Below are 6,000 nucleotides of genomic sequence, written 5' to 3' on the forward strand. Positions count from 1 at the left end.
CCAGGGTTAGGAAAACCAGGTGGGGGGTAGGGCTTTCTTGTTGATAGGGGCTAATCTGTGGAACTCCCTTCCTTCCCCAATTTCCACTCTGGAAACCCATTCCTCATTTCGTAAGTCCTTGAAGACCTGGCTTTCACCTATCCTAATCTTTCACCTGTCCTAACCTTTAAGCTCTGAACTCTATAGACATCTCTTACTCTGATCTCTTTCCGCAGAGCCTTGTTGCCCCTGGGCTACGTTCGCGCTCTAGAAAACTTATATTCATTCATTCATTCATCTACAAGGAGAGGTCAGTCCATCTGCACACCCTACTGCACACACCTGTCATTTGAAAGAGAGGTCTCATAGTAGAGGCCAGATTTCCCCACCCACTACTGCGCACACCTGTCATCTGAGAGACGTCTCATAGGAGAGGACATTAGCTCCCCATACACACCCTACTATGCTCATCCATCATCTGAGAGACAGGTCGGAAAGGAGAGCACAGTCTATCCAAACACTCTACCGTGCACACTTATCATTACAGAGACAGGTCTCAGCGTAAAAGCCAGTCCCTCCATTCACCCTACTACGCTCACCCGTCATCTGAGAGAGAGGTCTGAAAGGTGAGGTCAGTCCCTCCATACACTCTACTATGCACACCCATCATCTAGGAGGAAGGTCTAAAAGGAGAGAGCAGTCCCTATCCACACCCTAATACCTACTCCAATCATTACAGAGAGAGGTCTCACCAGAGAAACCAGTCCCTGCACAGACCCTACTACGCACACCCATCACTGCTAGAGTAATACTACCTCAAAAAAAGATTGATGGTGACATGTCTTGATATCAGAGTTACAATAACTGAGTAAATAAACAATTTCTATTGAACATTTGTCTGTTTAATATTCACACACATACATACACTCACAAATGTTTTTAATTTTATTATTAAAAAAACCTAGAAATTCACTGAGAAAACCAAAGATTAAAGTACTGTTATAGTTAGGCGTAATAGAAATATATGGTTTTTTTTTTTAAACCTAGAAATTCACTGGAAAAAACAAAGGTTAAAGTAATGTTATAGTTAGGTGAATTTCTGAGTGACAACATTAACATTTTAAACTTTTAAAAAACACAGAAATTAACCAGTTATGGTTAGCAGCACTAACTATAACTGGCTCCCCGTCCGTGCACGGCTTATGAACTCACATATGGCATCACTCATTGCATGTTTTGTGACATCATTTATGACATCTCAAAGACATCATTGATGACATCACCATTCTCCACTGGACCATCGGAGGAGTAAGTCAGCGACGGAGATGGGGTACTTTCTGTTGTTGACATACTTAAGGTCAGACCATCTGTAAAGCAGGTGGGTGGACCTTCAGTTTGCGAGAGAGTACTCCAATGCTGTTGGAGTACCCTGTCTGTCAAACTCTCAAATCAGCACCATGGTCTACATCACAAGTCTAGTAGAAATCATAAATTGAGAAGGAACTGGAGTTTCCTCTAGAATCGAGATTATGAATTACACATTTAAATCTGCATCATCTGTTTTTTTCATGGCTACATTGTGCCGGTGAAAGCCTGGTGTAATATGTCCCATTAAAGGTGCCACAATCTGGGAATATCAGCATAAGTCAGGACACAAACTATGATTCCAGAAGTTTTTTCCCAATTTTGGGGTAAAAATTCCTAAAGGAGCAGTAATATTGTACCCTGTAATTATTCAGCTCCACTGTATCGGTAATTTTGGGATTAATATTACCACATCAGATTTACCCAGCACTTTGTAATGAGGAATTCTGCATGTGTCTTATATTGAGCATTTAATACTCTCCTTATCTGTGGTTCCAGCTATAATAGGGTTCTCTCACTTTAACTTAAGCTCTCAACAAAAATATGTATCCAACATGCTTTGATGACGTTGATTATGCTTAAGACACACAATTGATGGATGGAATGCAGAACAAATCAAAACATTCACCCCCAGTCGAGAGATCTGGGTTAAATCCACCATTCTTTTGCTCACCATGCCACCCCAGTTTAGACCTGGCCATATGCAAATCAGTCTTGACCCTGTGCCTCATGGGAACAGCCCAGCCCGAACTGCCAAGCCAGGTCCTCCCTGGACCGGAAACAAGCATCCTAGGACCGGTTTCAGGGTTTCACCCCTCTTCAGCCAGGATAGCTTGATTCCAGTGGCACAGTGAGCCCAGGACCCACGTCTGGACATACCTGGCGCACTTAGGGCGAGAAAGCAAAAGACACACAATTGATGGATGGAATGCAGAACAAATCAAAACAAAACATTCACCTCCAGTCGAGAGATCTGGGTTAAATCCATCATTCTTTTGCTCACCATGCCACCCCACTTTAGACCTGGCCATTGATTATGCTTAAATCATCCTACAGCCTGTCCATCTACTACACCATCACCTTTCTTCTCTTTCCCTTTGCTGTACAGAAGAGCCTTGTTTACAATTCACCACCATTGTCCAGTTTCACCCAACTTGTTCCAAGTTGGCTTCTGTACCTCACTGCAACATCTCTTGCTCAAGAGTTCTACCAGTCTTCTTGACGCTACATTTAAAGGCCACTAGCCTCATCTATTTAGTATTCTCTCCATGCTCTGTGGCCAAGCATTCGCGTATTCTGAAGTCTCCATTCTCTACGAATGTGCAGTCATACATTCTGCAGTTTTTTCTCATGCTTTTTCAACAAATTTATCATAAATAAACTTAATTACACCTCCTCAAACCAGGTACATATTTAATGTGAATGGCACTGCCACATCTCTACTCACCTTTTAGAGGTGGTGAGGTACTGCCTTTTAGGATTTACAGCACTGTTGAAATAATTCCTCTGCTAACTGCTTATTTTCAGTGTTATGAGTGACACCATTTTATTACATACAGTGCAAACAGAATTGGCTTAGATCCAGTGTTATTACATTTTGATTTAAACCCTGCGGATCTGAGAACACGTGCAGTGATTTATAAGTAATAAGAAAAAAGTTGTCCATTCGGTGTGATTTGTCTTCTTACCTTAAGGTAGTCTTAGCCAAGATACAAGGCGAGCCGCCCTGTACCCAAGTCACAGACATGAATTGTACCTGTCCCCTGTTAATGCTCTATGCAACTCTTCAATGGTACTGAGTTTGTCTATGTTTGTCTCCAAGTCACTATAAGACAACCCTTTCCAAGATCACTAACTACATCACTACCCATTCCACCGTCACTACCTCACCAAATCATCCTAGGAATAAAAACAAAAGGCCAACCAGACTCCATGCCAACTTGCTCAGTGGTAATTAACTCAAAGGGTAGAAGGAACCTTAGTGAGTTACGTTCTCACTGCTGTCTTCTGAGTGTGGCCTTTAGTTCATGAGTTTGAATTACAGCAGGGCCAAATAAATTTTTAATTGTTCAAATAATGCTAAATTTAGTACCAGAGCTGAATTGGTTGTTATGAACCCCTGTTATTCTTAGGACATTTCAATGGCATAAACTGTGCTAAGATGCACTACATTAAAAGTAAGTCATTATATTATCATTCAATGACAGCCAACTCCAAGACAATCCAGGACACTCAATGAAATACCACCTACATCAATATTCATCACACCACACTTTAATAACCAGCTCAAAGGGCAGACACTCAAATGCAATCCCCTGAAAGGTACCCTACTTCAAGGCCACCCAATCTAAAGATACCTTGCTCCAAGCAAGCCACTCTATGAAATCTAACTCAAAGCAAGTTGCTACAAAAACACCCACTACACAACTTTCCACTCCATAACCGTATGCGCTAATACAATATACTCCTAAACCACCATTTAAAACCCACTCATTGGAAACCAACCCATTACAACAAAATTCACTGCAGTGCAACCTACTCAGAGACCAAACACATCAAGCTACTCTGAACCTACTTCAAGACAACTCAGAAATTGCCAAATCACTTAAAGCCAACCAACTGTGAGGCTGCTCAGTCACAACACATCGAAAGGTGAACCTATTCTAAGGCAACCCACCCATGCCAAGGCTAACACCCCTTCAAAACCATCCAGTCCAAGACAAATCACTCCCAAATACCGCTTCTGCTTAAACTCAAGTGGTAAGCTTGCCATTTTCGCATGCTGCAATTGGCAATGGGCTCAAGTCATAAGCCAGTAAACAACTACAACAAAGTGCTTGAAACTCTGACAATGACAGTGTTGTCCAGTGGATTTATTTTTCCACCTTAGGTCCAAAATGAGGCCTCCTTCACGGGTCCTCTGCTGCTTACAGCACATTCTACGATCAACAACAGAAAATCACACATCAAAAGCAAAACCCCTGCATCTACCAAAAAACAATCTTCAAATATAATAAATATCTATGAACATCAACGGTGAATGGCTCAATAAATCAATATGGTTTAACAAATAGTTACCATCAGCCGACTTTCTCCATAAGACCAACTCATCTATGAAAGGAATTGCCCCTCAGAAATAAGCCCTGAAGCCTCCCTGTTTCATAAAATGATCCAGCAGCATCTCGGTCGCTCAAGGCAGTGTTTTATATACATTATAATGTGTTTGATGTCATTTTACCCTCTGCATTTCATAGTATTTTTTAAGACATGCTGTCACAACTCATCCACGATATTCCAATTTATAGCACGATTTAGGATGTAGCCTGTCCCAAAAGACATGCAAGACTGCGGAAAGGTAATTGATGATGGACACTCTACTAACTGGCAGGAAATCCCAATCTCGTTCTGTTTATGCAATTAGACGCCATCTCCTTGAGATATGAGAGATGAAACTGAATGTAAGTTAAGCAAAAAGGAAGACTCTGTCAAAGGTCGTGCGGCTTCCCTGAGAAGACGTGAATGGGTATTTCACCCTCTCAGAGGTGAATGGTCCTATTAATATCAGGTAAATTCCTCACAGTCAAGCTGGACGGTGACCGACTCCACCCCAGCCTTTCATAGACACCAACTTGTCAGTAATTCGGAAGCTTTTCACATAGGCTAATCGGTTTCATCCCTGAGAACATAAAAGGAACACGCACACGATCCTCTCTGCCCCCTGTGATCAAAACCCGCAAAAAGATGGATACAGACAACCTACCTCTCTACAGATAAACTCTCAGTCAGTATTTCCAAGCAGGAGTCCTGTCCCAACTCGCTCTTCTTCCAGCCAGTCAACTCCTCTCTCTTTGCGACACTTAATAATAGTATTCTTGGCTCCCGCGGGAACGAGCTCAGCCAATCACAGGAGCAGGAGCTGTGTTTAATTCCTCACCTAACCTGTTTCTTTCCCCGTGGGCTGGTAATTAGAAACATAAAACTCCAGAACTGCAACACTCAGGGAAGGGTTTGCATAATGTGAAAATGTGAAACTAGGAATTGTAACTTCTAACACCCGGAAATGCAAATATTCCTGAAGGTGTCTTTAAAGAGGTAAGAGAGGAGCGTATCGAGGTAGTGAATAGGCAGGGACGTATGACAGTGCTCCAAAAATGTATGGCAGTGTTTTACAGCCGTATCTCGTTCCGTCGAAATGAGTGCGAGTTAAAAAATTCGAAGCTGAACCACCTTCTCATCCTTCCGAGGGGGGAAACAATGGGGCATATTAAGAAACGACGTTACAATTATCGCTGCTTTAGCGGCAGAAAACTGCCGCTAAAGCGGCGATAATGGGCTTGATAATATGCCCTTGAGAATTCCTATAGAAGCCCATGTTCTGGTGTCAACATGGGCTTCTACTGGAATTCTCCAGGGCATATTATAAAGCCCATTATCGCCGCTTTAGCGGCAGTTGTCTGCCGATAAAGCGGCGATAATTTTAACGCCGTCCTTGATAATATGCCCCAATGAGCGGTAGAAAGTAGGGTAATAATGACACCGGTCACTGGGAGTGCTGCTCGACTGCAAACTGTGGTGGTAAACATTACACAACAGTTTTACAAATTATTATTACTGACGGCATGGGTGGTGTAAGATATTGGGTTATGAAATCACAAG

The 6,000-nt window shown here is 42.3% G+C and overlaps 1 protein-coding gene across 3 annotated transcripts in view; it reads right to left on the reverse strand.

The window, feature by feature from the left end:
* NKPD1 (NTPase KAP family P-loop domain containing 1) overlaps window positions 1–5,182 on the reverse strand; it is a 97,507-nt gene extending 92,325 nt beyond the window's left edge. Inside the window, exon 1 of one of the 3 annotated variants that reach the window (XM_085625609.1) lies at window positions 5,105–5,182. The gene's annotated coding sequence lies outside the window, so the exon portion shown is untranslated. The remainder of the gene's footprint in view (window positions 1–5,104) is intronic. The other 2 variants (XM_085625610.1, XM_085625611.1) reach the window with 2 other exon arrangements.
* Between the last annotated feature and the right edge of the window lie 818 nt (window positions 5,183–6,000).

Source organism: Triturus cristatus, chromosome 9 (genome assembly GCF_964204655.1).
Source record: "Triturus cristatus chromosome 9, aTriCri1.1, whole genome shotgun sequence".
Classification (NCBI taxonomy): domain Eukaryota; kingdom Metazoa; phylum Chordata; class Amphibia; order Caudata; family Salamandridae; genus Triturus; species Triturus cristatus.